Source organism: Larimichthys crocea, chromosome XXII (assembly GCF_000972845.2).
Source record: "Larimichthys crocea isolate SSNF chromosome XXII, L_crocea_2.0, whole genome shotgun sequence".
Classification (NCBI taxonomy): domain Eukaryota; kingdom Metazoa; phylum Chordata; class Actinopteri; family Sciaenidae; genus Larimichthys; species Larimichthys crocea.
In genome coordinates, this window is record NC_040032.1 from 18,934,067 (window position 1) to 18,950,262 (window position 16,196).

The 16,196-nt window shown below is 38.8% G+C and overlaps 1 protein-coding gene across 2 annotated transcripts in view; it reads right to left on the minus strand.

Moving 5' to 3' along the window:
* zbtb16a (zinc finger and BTB domain containing 16a) overlaps nt 1–16,196 on the minus strand; it is a 137,024-nt gene that overhangs the window by 107,836 nt on the left and 12,992 nt on the right. The gene's annotated exons all lie outside the window — the stretch shown is intronic.

A 16,196-nucleotide genomic window follows, 5' to 3' on the forward strand; every position in this document is an offset into this window, starting at 1 on the left:
CTTTTGTAGTTTGGTCAAAGCTTTTTGAAGCTTTGGAGCCGTGCAGGAAGGAGATACTGTGTGCTCAAAACATGTCTACAATTTGAAGTTATTCATACAAATGTTACATGGTATTTAAATGAGATGTACTATTTTTTACTTTGCTTACGATTCAGGTCATATTTTATGGAGTGTTGGCCATCGCCCTGAAGTTCCTGGAATCTAGAAACACTATGATAGGATCAGATAGTCTAACCACATCATCTAAAAACTCAAAGTGAACACACCCAAACTGTCAATATTAATTTCTCATATAGACACTTACGGTATGGTGCGTTAAAGGTCTGAAAGCTGTGATAGATGTTTACAACTGACTGTTGGAGTGTTTTAAGAATTTTACTCTTTGCCTTTATTTTCTCTTTCATGTGATGTTCCCAGAGTTCAACAATTAACTTTGTGAGTTATATGAAAAAATATTCCATCCTCAACATTCATTCAGAAGCTGTTTTGGAGTGGGGAAAAAAAAAACTTAAGTTCAGAGTATCGTATCCTAATGAGCGAACCAGAATTAACCAGAATCCTTTTTAATCGCAGTCTAAACTCTTTCCTGACATTCAACTTCGTCTCTTTGCGACTTAGTAAAAACTTTTAATAAACGATGAAAACAAACACAGTCTGCTGTATATAGTGTCAAACACCCTCCCGGTTTCCTTTATAAGTTGCCCAGTGCACTGTAGTAAACTCAATGATGTACAAAGCGCCTGTGCTAAGAATAAAACAGGCTCATGTGAGTGATTCCACAGTCCCTATCAAGCTGAGCTGAAAACAGCTCCTCTTCCTCTATATCACTATCACTTCCTCGTTTTGAGGTCTGCGCTCATTTCACCAGATGCTGAATAAGTTCAAATACCGCACGCCTGTGTTCTTGTTGCAGGAAGTAACTGCTTACACACACATTTGTGCGCACACGTGCATACACAAACCTTTCTTTGTCATATGCCTCTTCTGTGCTGTTCTGAGGTCTAGCCTGTTTTATTATTGAGAGCGATATAAAAAAAGGAATTGATTACAAAGGAGGATTAATCCTGCGCAGTCCTCCAAAAAGGCTGTAAAAACAAAACGTCCCAGCGTGCCCATGTGGATTCAGTCACCTTATCATTTTATTAAAATGACGCCGGATGCATTTTTCTCCCTGTGATCACAGGAGCGGGCGTCGCGTTTGACTGAGCAGGGCTTTTGGCGGGGAGGCCACCTCTCTGATGTGTTTTAATAAACACGACCTTGATTGTTCCCTGGTGTTATTTTGAAGCGTGGAAATGAGCCTTATTTTCAATAGTCTCTCTGCTGGACTCATTCCTGTTGGCAACATCCTGGTCGCCCATACAAAGTCAGCACTGTGACTGGCACTGGCCATGTCAGACAAAACACGCCATTTTTAATTAGCTTTGTTACAAAAAAGGAATGGATTATGCTGTATTTTAATACCACTCTTCATTATTGATCTTAGCACTAATATAAAATTTGACTAAATGTGATCTACATTGCGGTTTTTACCTTTCTAAGCTTGAATTTTTGCAAACTGACTGGTTTGGGAAGGTTAATATAATTAAGTTTGTGATTGACTTGATAACCTTATTATGTTTAATACTAGAGTAGAGCACTAATACAAGCCTGGAGTTAAATGATGGAAAATCACATCACTGTTGCAGTTTTATATCTGTTGGCCTTGCCTGTATTATAACTTTCAAGTGCATAAGCACATAAAAGAAGACTCCTGGTGTACGAATCTATGTCTCCATGTCGCTGTACAGTGCTGCTCCTGCCCAAAGCCACTCACTAGTATCACTTGTAGGCGGACAGAAAATTCTGTTCCTACACCACTGAGACGAATATCAAGACAGGTGCTGGTGACTACACTGTATATTTTCCCCTTTCTAACGCTTCCCTCCTTCGCTCATCATTCCTCTGTCACCTCACTGAAAGGTTGGAGTCTTTCCCTCTGAGGGTGTTTGTTTAAATGTGGGCAGCCAGGACACTGTGGCATGCCTGGGGCTTACCAATGAGATTAGACGGTGACAGTGACACGGCGGCATGGCCAAATGATCTCCAAAACCGCAGGCGGGGGCTGGAAAAAGGGATGTTCTCAAGCCTACACATGAGTCACTGAGGCCCTGTTTGCTCTCCTGAACTGCTGTTCTGCTTATGTTTGTTTTTGGTGAAAATCAGTGGCTCGCTTGTTTTAAATAGAGACAGCAAGATATAAAGAGCTGATCTCATTAGTTTTATATTTTGGGAAATACACCTGTAGACAAATAGGGAAGTGGTAGGAGAATAAACAGCTATGTGTCACTTTTGTCACTCACTGGATAATGATGTAAAATGGAGGAGAAGCTGTACTAGTTATCTACATCCAAGGATTGGATTTATTTGCTCGTATAGGATGAAGCTACAAACAGTCTGGTTTGCAGCTGAGTTGTTTGCTTTCCCATATCCTGAATATTTCCAGATTCTCTTTCTGAGCATGCTTTACAGTAATTGGATGACCTTTACCTTTAAATAAATGTCACTTTTCGTCATGTTGTGTTTTAGCATTTCTTTAACACTCACCCTGGCAGCTCTTTCTGAGATTCATTTCCGATGCACAGGAAGAGGTGCATTTTATGTTCGTCTCTTTTTGACTACAGCTGGGTGTGGTATCAAAAGTTCAAATGAAATGCTTTGTGAGATGAGATTAGATTAGATATTTCCTGTTTAAAATCAATTATTTCACGCTATATTTTATTTGACTTAATTTTACCCAGATGTGCATTTTTTAATTTTTTCTTTATTTTTTATTTAAGAGATGGGTTAACATGCATCTCTCAAAGTAAGCTCAGAAAAATGATTTGGTATCAGGTACCTTATTATATTATATAGAAAGACACCACAGCAACAGGTGCTGATCTGAAAAATCGGACACAAATGTTTAAGATTTACTAAACCTACCACCAATTACCTTAAGGTCTGCAAATTTGGCACTGCCGATTTATTTGAATGCAGCTGGATATGTTGTAATACTGATGATGCCAGAGTGCCGAGCTGCAAATAAATTAATTAGATGAGTTAATAAACAGCTGCATGATGGCTAAGACATGATGTCTGCATGTCAGTAGGGGAAAACTGGAGGGCAAAATGAAGTGAGTATGAATATATTTTAAATCTGATACAGTAAGTACATCATTTTGTTGCTTTAGTCATGGTGCACTGAGCCTGATCGGGTGCGCTGCTACCTGCTTAAACAAATAAAAGCAACTGACAAACAGAAGCAAGGGCAGAAGAATATGAAAAAATATTGCATACTGCATTACTGGTCTTCTGGCTTTTGTTGTTTCATTACGCTGAATGGAGAGATGGTGTCTGCTGCTGTCAATGACAAACTTTAATTATCATATTGCAGATGAAGAAAAAAAGGGCCAAAGTTCTCACTATCTGTTTTATGTTTGTTTTTTCCACACAGTTTCCACTACTGCAGTAGTCCGTTAGCACTGATAAATGAGAATGCTCCTTTGTGGGGCCGCAAACTGTGAAAGTGTGAATGAAATCAAATACACTTAAGTCAAATATCAGATTTTTAGGAATTTGAATGAATATTGAGTGCTGGTGTATTTCAGCTGGGAGAACTACATTTCTCTACACAACTGAAAAGAGGTGAGTTTAGCATAGTGATGAATATTTTGTACTGGTGCCTGATCTAGTGTGGTTTTGAGCACTTTTATGAATGTATAATGACAGTATGATTTATGATTTGGTGTATTAGTACAAAAAATGAAATACTAGTACCATGTCATTCCTCTCTGCCTCCTAGACTTCAGGACCACAATGGAAACAAGCTGTGTGATTTTACTCCGATATCCCAATGCATTTGTGTATTATATTCTTAATTTCATTCAATCAAATACATCAGTTGATGAGGATGAGGATCACCTGGGTCAACAAAATTAGTAAGAATCATTATGCGAAGACATAAATAAATATTGCACATTCTGAGGCCATCTGGCTGGAAGTTGCTGAGATATCTTTTTCTGGACAAAAGTGTTGGACAGTTGAACAAATTATAAAAATAACTATATACATACATATACATGCCTGCAGAAAGAGATGAGAAACCTGAGCGTTCATTTGGTTGTGAAAATGCAGCATTAAGGAAAACTAGTGTGGTAAGAGCATATTCATCTATAATTTTCAGTCCGATGTGTGCTCCCCTTCAGCAAGAATCACCTCCTACAAGGTCATAAGCTTGCACGCTCGAGAGCCCTATTCACAACATTTAAAAAAGCATTTTCATTTATATAATAACAGATGAAGGAGGCTTTTATTTTCTAAAGCCATGAGTGGAAAACTTGGTGTTACCCTCCTCTCAGTCCTCCATGTACCACAGCCCTTGGATGAACATTAAATTAAACATTTAAGTGTTTTTTTTATTTTTTTGTTCAACTCAAGTTGATGAGTTCAGTGCTTCACATTCAAGGCAGTTTTCAGAACTTTCTCTTTTTGGGACAATTACAAAGAAACTCCTTTAAAAAAAATGACATGAATTCAAGCTGTTAATCATATCTAAAAAGAGACAAACGCAAATACTTCTGACTGTACTGCTGCTGCTAGTAGAGTATCTACAGGGTTTACAACCTCTGTATAGTGTAAATAAAAGAGCCAGCTGGAATAGATGTGAGAGAAGGGTGGCTCTGTGTGATTCAGTCGCCATCAGCAAATGTTGCCAGCTGCTAATGTCATTATCCAACATAAAATGAGAAGTTAATTCACATAGTGTGGACTCTGTCACACAACTCAAGAACACCAAGTGGCACTTGATGACCGCACACTTATGTTTTGGGACACATCTGCATGATCACAAACGACTGCAGCTTGTAAACCTGATCATTTTGTAATTATGGGTCAACATTTGTCTCCATGGCCTTTTGAATTAATTCTGAAGTACGAAAGCATTTTGAATTTCAAACTTCACATTATCAGTGTGTTTTATAAACTTTTCACACGCCCCTCTGAATGCAGTCCCAGACACTGTCTCGTCTGCTCTGCCAAGTGAAACTGTTGACTCCCTATGATTTTTTTTTTTTTTGCCAAAATAAATCATCTTGAAATATCTGCGGTTTTTGGCATGAAGAGGTATCTTCCAAAATGCTGATGAAATTCATCGTCATACACACGCATGCAAGCATCCAAACTCTAAATCCAAGGGAAACGCAGAAAAGCACTATTAATCATAATTAAATCATTATTCCCACTCACTTGTCAAAAATCACTATTGTGGAAATAAACAAACACAAAAAGTTTTAATAACCTGAGATTTTTGCCTTTTTTGTTTGTACTTTTAAATTTAAGTTTGGTTTATCAAAACAAGCAATATGAAGATGTCATTCTCTGGAGAAGTGTGATTCTGCACAAATGTTCTACAAAACAAGGATATTTTTTATGTTAAAAATAGTCATGGGTTACGCCATCAATTCAGTATTGCACATTCATAGTTTGGACAACTGGGAGAGACAGATTAAAACAAAGGTCACATCCAAAGCAGCAAACATCAAGATATCTTGACTTTTAGTCAAATTTATGGGTGATGCTCCAGAAACGTTGGAGCCTACATTTCCCCATAATGCAGCCAATAGCATCTTTTTTCCCTACTTGGCAGATGCTCGTCATTCAAACTTCATGCCCTAAAGTTGTAATAGACCTTTATCTCCAGTTCATATCCAGGACCAGTAAACTGGGATTTTAAAAAGAAAATACTGGCAAAACTATGTTGAAAAGGCTCTGACAAACTGCTAAATCTGTTGAGACCATCTGGCAGTTATGGAAGAAGAGTCACCTCACATCATCAAAGACTGAACAACAGGTCAAACCGTGATGAAAGATGATTCAGTTTGCTACATGTCAGCATTATTACACACCGGCAAGAATCAAATATGTCCACTTCAGAAGAGAATGGAGATTTCAAGGGCATGGGCATGGGCTTAAAGCTGGCACATCATGTCCAGGAGGCACCATATAACAACAGTGGTGAGCTCCATCACTGTTTAGTTGGTACAAGAGGATAAAGTTCACTCTCTCTTATCATGGCTGTAATTCTTGGTAGCCATGCACACATCTGTCAGCGGCTACATTTCCATGGAGGATTATCTGGCCGGCCCGGCAGACACACCGCTGCTACTGTACCGGAGTTTATTTAAAGGAGTAAGAAAAGATTTGTTCTAAGATGGATTGTTTGACAGCATGCAAACGTGGCTACTGAAATATTGGATGCCATATTTTGAAGGGAGCAGGTAGAGCTGATGAGTCTCAGTGGGCACATGCTGTCCTAGAAAAGCAAAAAGGTTTTTGAGTGTTTCAAGGAGAAATATAGAGCTATGGCCCAAACCCTCCTCCTGCTCCCTGCCCTTATCATGTGTGTCTGCTGTGCAGTTTGGGCTCTCAATAATAAGACTTAATAAATATATGTCGAGACGAAGGTTGCTTTGTGATTACAACTTTATAAAATGCCTGAAATACTTGAAATGACAAATACATTTTATGTGGCAGTATGTAGTTTGATGGTATGAAGACAGTTACCTTGGTTCAGTCAAAGCACAAAGGATGAAGTATCCATTCATTTCAAAAACAGGGACATAACTTGAATATATCTGAAAGGAGCTGCTATTGTCTCTTTAAAGAGCCGCTGGTGTCAGCTGAGAGTTTTTATTTCACATTATGGCCTGAACATTGGCTCACACCTAATCTGACATTATGTCTAGCTTTGCGGTCCAATAATCTGAAGCCATTGCTCCTTTGTGTATCATTTGCACTGTCAGTGCAATGTGCTGCTCTTGCAGGTGCTAAATGCATAACACTTCTTCAGCTTGTGTGGATAAAATGGATTCTTCAGCCAACTTCAGTTTTTCTTGTGACATTAAAAGAGTTGGTGGCAACAGCGTAAGTGTAGTCAGACCTGCAGCCAACCACACCACGGTTTTTTGTGGTCAACAAGATTTTAATATAATTTCCCTATTCTGCAAATGTTTTCTTAATCAAACTGAAACTGAATCCCTTTTTGTACCATCCCAAATTTACTTATCAACGATGATGCAAGCAAGAGATTTTAACTGGAATTTTAATTAATGAATAAATTGACTGAAAGATTTAATATGTTCCAGGGAATATTTGCCAGAAAGAAATCTCAAAAGGATCTCCACTCACCACTTAAAACCCCCTAAACCATGCAAATATCTGTTCAAATATCTTTAGAAGTTACAACTGATTAATTTGTCCAATAATTTAGCAGAACCTAAACCTATGAACACAGAATAAGATATCCCATAAAATATGATTCATTTTTAGTCCCTGACAACCAACTGGCTAAAACAGCAACACCATTTCCTTCTACTGAAGCACTGAAGAAATACAGATGGGCGACTACTATTGTTGTAGGCTGAAACCTTGACGGTACACGTATGGAACCAGGGATGATGTGAAATCAGATGAAAACAAAAAAAGAAGAAGGTCAAGAAGCCATGCAGCCAAGCACAAATGGATAAATGAAAATAAAGTGAGACTGCATGTACGACATATACTGTACGTGTTCACTTCTATTCCTGTGTATTTTAACGAGCATCTTTAAGACCTCATTGAATTAATTAAAGACAGTAAACTAGGTATTTTTGGACAAGAACCCCCCTCCCCCAATAAAAACATTACCACTCTTTTCCATGGCTGCTGACAAGTTTTATAAAGACTGCGTGTGCAGTGAAAGTTTTTGTAAGATTCACATTACATTAAAAAAGAAATCCACAAATCTCGTGCACAGAACTAAGAGACATTAAAAAGGACTGACATCTAGAGAATCCTTTCACTGCGAGGAGCTCCTCTTTTTTGAAGTCCATCATTTATAGCTTTCGTCTGCGTAATGTGACTGATTGTATATCAGAGCCAAAGGTCTAAATAGTGCTACCTTAAAGTCCAGACCAAATGTGCACAACAGCTGAACGATCATGCTGTCACTAGTGTACCAGTCAACTAGGTGTTCAAACAACCTCTTTTATTAGTAGTATTGCTCTCTATCACTCTGGGACAGTGAGGTGTGATATTAACTTTCTAAGGAAAGATTTATAACTTCTGCAGAAATTCAGGGAAATCCATTTTGAGACTATAAAATTAAACCAAAAGAAAAACTGATGCCAGGGCGCTTATCTGTATGCGCCTGCTTTTGCTCAGATTGTGAAAATGCTTTTGGAATGTTGCAAAATACAGCCTGATGATGTCTATCTATACAAATATGAAAGGTTTGGCCTGCGTGTAGTCAGTCTGAACTGAAGCTTTGGTCTTTCTAAAAAAATAGTCCCTACCTGGTTCGGCTCTGGAATTAGACAAAAAGACATAAGATGATATAGAAACACACACATTGCTACACAATGTACACAATAAAGATGCACTGTAACTAAATGTTGTGCAAATACATTATATAGACAAATGCATCCACAAACATGCAGACAGCCATCGTCTGGAGTGACGTTATGAGAGACAGAGCGCAGATAACGGTCCAACACCTTCCCAACAATGCTTCCTCTGGCCCAATAAAATCATAAAACGCCTCTGAGGCTGCTTCCCTCTTTTTCAGTGTCTCTTTGAACTCGGGTGATGCTGAATGTAGCCGAGGAGACGGCAGACGTGACAGTGTGAACAGCAACAGTCTGGTGCTAGACACCACTTTACACCCGTACTGCAATTCACAGTTCAAAGTGCAACCCTGAAAGAAAATATTTTAGAATGATGGGAAGGATTACCAATACGTGTGCCGAATACAAAAGGGTGATTTGGCGCCTGACCGGGTTAGCAACAAAATGGCGGTGGATGGCATGTGTGGGAAGGTCTCGCCAAGGCGCGAGGTACATAGTGAGTACTTGTCAGTCCTCTTGCAAGAATAAAAGCGAAACCAATGCCATCGCTGAATGGCGAGACAAAAATCGAAAGCGCGGCGAAAAAAGGGAGGGTGATGTTTTCAAAACAAGCTTGAATAGATGCACATTTACAGTAACACAAAGAAATAAATGAAGCCCTTTGAAGGGAGAGCTGTGTTTTACCAAAGGACTGGGCAGAGAAACCAGCAATTTTGTGATTCTTCTTTTGAAGGTTTTCTTCTGTTTGAGGTGGAGTGTTGGGGGGTTTGTGGTGCACTGGCAGCTGAGGCAATCTGGGTCTCAAGCACATCTAAGGTTGGGCAATTAGTTCCAGTGCCACTATTAATGTGCTGAAGGGGCGCGCTCAGCGGGGGGTTGAGGACTCGGCTCAAAGGGCTTCGGTCCTTGCTGGGAGGAGGAGGGTGAGTATGACCAACAAAGGTGGGGGTCAGGACCTCAGGGCCATGTGAAAGCTGTACCTCGTCCACTGACCTCTGAGAGCTTGTACAGGCCCAACTGCCATACCGCTGACCAAAAAACATGGAGACCAGCCATTACAGTTTCTACCGTTCACTACAACTACATCAGCCCCAGTATCCAAAAAGCAAAGTGTCAAACAATACATCTGTTGATGATCTTAGGCTAGGTTCATATCAGCAGCACAATACCAGCCTTGAGTCTTCCCTGACCACCGCTACATAAAAACTTTGTAGTATTTTAAATATAACTATTATTAATATAAACTATTTTTGTTAATTAGTTATTCATTTGAAAGCTTATATAAGCAACAGCACTTTCTTCGCAAATATGTGAGGATCAACCTCCAAGAGTTGCTTATGAAATTTATTTATGTTGATTTAGGTGAAATTTTAGGTTCCAAAAGTGAAACAAATTTCTGTAAAAATATATATTTTTTCACTATATATGCTGTAGCAGACATCACCAGTCCAAGCCAAACAACTTCCTTATCCTCATCACCTTGCTGTATGCAACTGTTGAATATTAATTTAGAATCATTCACTCTCCAAAATGTTATAAAAAAAATTAATAAATAGTAAGAAATAAGTACGTAATAATAAATAGTAAGATGTTGTCAAATGTCTTTGTAAACAACAACAAGATATCCAACATATATAATCCTCACATTTGAGAAGCTAAAACCAGAGAACGTTTGGCTTTTTCCTTAATAAATGATTCAGCTACGCTTCTAATGAGAATCCAATTTGTTCCTGACGAACCTTTCCGTCTCCTGTTTCGTCAAGAAAACATTTAGATCAAACTCACAGGTCCATGAACATCAAGCACAAAATTGACCAAAGACAACAACAAATAATGTAACACTGTATATTCTCCTTTGTAAGGCCTTGCTATAGTCTACATTGTACCCTGACACCCACATACAGCCTACATCTCTCTCCTGGGCTTTTGATCTCCTCCATAACATGTCAAGGGCATTTAGGGGACGTATAGCAAGACATAAGCAGAGACAATTTCATGCCAACAAGCCCTTTTCACGCTGCTCTCTGATCCAGTACATTTTTACTTTTTGCATGGGTTTTTTTCTCTCTCTCGTGAAAAATGTCAGCGAGTCTTTGGCTGCCGACTCATTTTTTAAATACAAGCCGCCACGGTTGCTCCGGATGATTGAGGACAGTAACTATTGACTAATACCTATCTGCTTATGTTGAAATGTAGCTTTTGGGGTGGAATCAGGATGTTAAGCATCTCCCTTCAACAGGAATTTATTAGGATAAATAATTCTGTCATCCACAATGAACAGACAAAGAATGGATGGGGAGCACTTATTCACTATGCAGATGTGTGAGTTTGCTTTGTTCACATATTTTTTTTTCTTTTAAAGCTAAATATCTTAATTCATGAGATCCAACCTTCAACTCAACTCTCCATGCTCTAATTGCATGTGAAAAAGTCAAGGATAGTCATGGTTTCTAATCGCCACTGTAATACTTTGAAGAAGAAGAATGAATATATAAAAAAGAAAAAGAAAATATACTGTAACTTACTCAAATTATTAGATTTATTAAAAAGCCTTTTCCACCTATTAACCCTTTGTGGTGACTTTTGAGGAAGCTGAAACTCATATTGATTATTGGTCCCTCTCAGTGTAAAATTATTGACGCATTTATGTGTAACAAGTATTTTAATATTGTAGTAGGTTTTAGTATGTGGAAGTATTTTTTTACATACTGTTGGGTGGTTTTGTCAATAGCAATGTATCATATTTTTTCAGATGATCACATTTCTGTATGGAAAAATATATTCTGTAAAGTAAGTGAGTATATATAGATGTAAAAACAAAAAGAAAAAAAAAACCTGCATTGTCTCTGAATTGTACTTTTAAATGTATTTAGTTCCATTCTGCCAAGGACTACATCTCTGAACAAAAGGTCTGAAAAAGAACAAGTCAATTCTTTCCTGCTCTTTCTACACTTTGGAAAAAGCCGTTTGAGAAGACAAACTGTTGCCTCTCTCTTTGTCTCCTGATTGGTTATTGGTGGCGCTTCAGCCAGATTCAAACCCTCCGCTGCTGAGGCTTGACAGGTTTGGCCGAAGCCGCTGACCACTAGAGTTTGACAGGAGCCTTTGTGTTCTCTCAGGACAATAGGGGTGAGAGGTGGGGGGTCAAACCAAACTCCTACACACCCCCTCCGCACCCCGCTTCATCTGTAAAGTCCTCGCCTGCTGACCTTTAACCCCTCCTGTCATTGTCTAAGTAAAAATAATAAAATCTGTTCCGGCAAATGCCTGAGAGACTGCTGTCTTTATTGTACGTCTTTCTGTTGGCTTTTCCCTCCATCCTCGCCTTCTAATATGGAAGGCTGACACTAAGATTATGGCCAGATTATGCTTTGAGTCTTCTGGCAGATGGTGCAGGTTCTCCTTCTCGTGCTGGCCTTTGGCAACTTCCCATTTCTTAATGAAACTCAACAAACAGGAATTGGGTTGGTAATGGATCTTGTGGGATTAAGCTTAATAAATGTGCTTGACAGCAACTGCTTCAATTGAGAGGTGAAAGATGTTTTTTTTTTCTAAAACCTTCTTTGAGCCCATTTCGGTTTTGGATTTGTCAGAAGATAGGGATCATTACAGGGTATTGAATGTCACGTGGGAGTGAAGATGACCTAACTAACTGAATCTGAAGCATTGGGTTACAGCAAGTTGCTATAAACCTTTTTCTTCTTTAAGTGTTCTTATAGTGGGTCGAGTTATGTGCTGTGCTTATGTAGGTCACTGAGTCACTTCAGGACAATTGGAGCGAGCATGCTGCCATTTGTGATGGTGTTGAATTTTCACTTTTCTGAGCAACACCCTGGCAAAACCAGCGAAGGAAAAAAAAACAAACACCTATTGAGTTCTTACACTTCTGCTTTGTACTGAAAGTTGCAGTAGGTTTTCAAAACTGACTCCATTTCAGTTCCACCTGCCAAAGTATTCATATTTGTATCAAGCAACAACTATTACATTTTCAGTGCATCAAATCCACATCTATCCATCTATCCAAAGATAGAATAAGTCATCAAGATTACAAATTTGATGTGACAATCAAGGTAACTTCATAGTTGGGGTGGTCGGTACCAATAACGCATTGAATTTTAGTCAGCTGTATCTAATTAATGTTAATTCTTTAAGTCATTTTATGTTATTATTATTATTATTATTATTATTATTATTATTAAATAATAATAATAATAATAATAATAATAATAATAATAATAATAAGCTATGTTTAGTCCACATTACTTTGACAAAAGGGTGGACCTCAAAAACAAGCAACTGCGCTGTTTTGTCAGATTATGTTTGTGTAGAAACAAGATAAGTTTGTGGAAGTTCTTGGTTTTAGATTTCACAGGCCTATTGTGCAGATCACCAATAAAAGGAGTGGACTTTAATTTATAATGTAGAGAAAAGAATTTAAATTGCCATATTAGCAGTGAAATGGAGATCTGATGTTTTCGACAAAGCCTTCAGCCCTCCGACCCAGAGTACATATCCTTCAGTTATGTCACATCACAGAAAAGTGTGCGTGGAAGTCATCACTGCCGCCTTTTCTCTCTGAAGCCAACCAGCCCCCTCCTTCCCTGAACCTTTTCTTTTTCCCCTATGAAGCAGCAACCCCCCCAACACACAGACAAAAGTCAGGTCTGTAACCCCTGCAGCCCCACCCCCCGTGCTCTTTGACCTATAGTGGAGGCCTGGCTGAGCACAAACAGTGGTCGTCCCCTGAAGCCCTCCCACCACCTCCACCTCCACCACAGGCTCCTGTTTCACTCGGGCAATGAAAGGACCTACTGTAAATAACAGGGGCCTGGCTGACCCCAGCGTTTATCTGGGCCTGAGACCCCTGCATCCATCCTACTGTAACAGAGCCCACCGCTCACAATAGACTCTCTCATGGGTGTTAGACTGTGGGCTCTCTCCCCTCTGTGCCCACTCAGAATGGGGATTAGAAAAAAAAAGAAGGGCCCCTGTCAGGTCCTCCAAGGGGGTCAACCCCCTCCAAACCAGCATCACAACCCCATCCCACAGACACTTTAGCCTTTGTCCCTGTGTGAGACTTGGGAGCAGGGACGGATAGAGGGAATGTGAAGGTGGGGCTAAAGCCTGAGACCAATCACTCTGACAAAATGCTGGATCAAACTCATGGCTCCAAACACCATCAAAGCTCAACCCTGAGCTCAAGCCACTAAGACATTTCCACTCTGATTCAACTGTTTGCTTCTTTCCGGATCTGTGTCACTTGATTTCCTAAAAGATTTGGGAACTTTTTAGATCTAGGATGTTTAATAGATTTTCTGTGTTAGTTGGGCTACAGCCCAGTGGTGAAACGATTAGCTGATTGACTTATTAGACTAATTACTTAATTGCAAAACAAAGAAATCAATCAATAAATAATAATGGACAATTTAGAACAGTGTTTCCTCAAGCTTTTTACACTGTGTACCACCTCAGAAAATATTCAAGTTCCGGGGTGGTGTTTAGTTCAGTTGGTAGAGCTCAGTTGTGCGAAGGCTCAGTCCTTGCTGCGGAAGCCCAGGGTTTGAATCCGACCTGTGGTTCTTTCCCGCATGTCATTCCCCGTCTCTCTCTCCCCGCATTCCTGTCATTTTTCAGCTGTCTCTATCAAATAAAGCTTGAAAAGGCCAAAAAAATAATCTTTAAAAAAAAGGAAAGAAGAAAAGAAAATATTCAAGTTCCACCACTAGGACAGACTTTAAAATACAGCAGTGTATATGGACTGTATTCAGCTATGGACAGTTGTATGCAGTAGGCAGGTTTATTGCTCATAAAAAGAATATTTATCATTTGGAGCCACGACTGCAGTGTTCACTGTCTTGCCATCACAGTTTAACCTGTAACTATGGATGGATAAAATACAAACGTATTTTAATTTACATTCCAACAATCAAAATTTTCTAGTGTTTTGATTGGATAATATGTTTTTAAATTAATTAATTTCATTAAAAATATAGATTTTTTTATTTATTTATCATATTTTGAGAACCAGTTATTTAAGTCAGTTATGAAGGAGAAATGACAAACAGTGTTTGTGTGGTGATGAGCATTTTCTGACATGTTATAGATTAAATCATTAAATGATATATTCATTATTGGATAAATTAACAATAAAATAACTGTAACCATGGTTTAAATATCTTCAAGGATCTTCAATTTTGGGATCTCTTGCTAGCTAGGATTAGTCAGAAGAAAAGAAAAAAAGAGGTCAAGTTAGGTGATGATGAAGATGATGATGATGACACAGCCTCATCCTGTCTATCAGCTAGCCCTGAGAGAGAGAGAGAGAGAGAGAGAGAGAGAGAGAGAGAGAGAGAGAGGAACGTTTCGGGTCAGAGGCTAAGTGAAATATATCCCCACTCTGAGGCATGCAAGAGAGAGGATGCAGGAAGCTGAGGGCCAGAGATAAGGGCACAGACGTGGGTGATAAGCACCCAAACACCTGTTAGGGAAGCTCCAGCTCCTCGCCTCAGACCAACACTCACAGGAGGCAATAAAACACAAGCAGGGAAGGAAGAGGAGTAAAAAAAAAAAAAAAGAAAAGAAAGACAGTATATGGACAAAACCATCAGAGAGAAAACTGCCGCTATAATCTTCTTTTCTTTACCGAAAGGTGAAAGCGGGGAGTTAAAACTGCAGAGGGTGTCTGGGTGCTGCTGCACGTATGAGGGGGATAAAACCCCATCCTGTTTTACACCATGCTTAATGGCATATGGCGGGAGCCTACAGCATCATTTGTAAGGTCAGCAGTGAGACAGGAGTGGCAGAAATGATGCTGTTTGAGTCATGACATGTCAGAGCCACCCGCTTCAGTGATCAGTCCAGGAAATGGAATGGCTTTTTTTCCCCTTTTTTTACTATCCCACTCTCGCCTTTCGGGGCCCAGGGACAAACAGACAAACACAAAACAATCTGGAAGCGGTCAAGAGAGACCTTGGAGACGCCTGACAGCCGTGCAGTAAACAAGAAAGAGAGGATTCATAATGTATCATGGGAGAAATTTATGGGTGGATTATGGCAGGAAAACCAACTGACCAATTAAATGACATTTGCTATCAAGTACCTCATCAGTGGCAATCTGAAAATGATGATATCAATTAGACTTAGACTGATAAAGTCATAATCCAACATCTTCCAGTCAATTGTAAATGGTTGATTTTGTGTTTTTAAAAATAGAATTTTCATCTTTCATTACTCTACAAAACACTCTAATTGCCAAGTTCAGTCAAAGCCGTGCCCAGTGTGTCCTGTCATGAGCAATGTTTATGGAAATGTACAATGTAATAATGACATAAACCAAATAAAATGAATTTATATTCTAAACACAATTACATACATTGTGGTATCAACCTATGTGTACAGAAATACACATTAAATAAAATATATGGAAGTAAGAAAAAAAAAGAATGTTTTCTAATTATAATTTATAACTTTTTTTTTAATTTGCCAAACTTGGTTTAATATTTTAATATTTTTAAGGGTTGTAATAATATACCATAGTGATTTGTAAGGTATGACGGAGAAATTTGTCTTGTGTGTTTTCTGTGTTAGTGTGTGTGTGTGCGTGTGTATATACATATACATACATACACTGAGAGTGTAGGATGAACATAATTACAGATTGATTATTTATAATAGAACTGGTCAAAAACTGCATTGGCTGTCTAAAGAAAAGAAAATGAAATAGCTGCAACATTTTTCTCTACACAAGCACAATTTTATATATCTGAATTTTAAAATAATTAACATCAGCTCCTG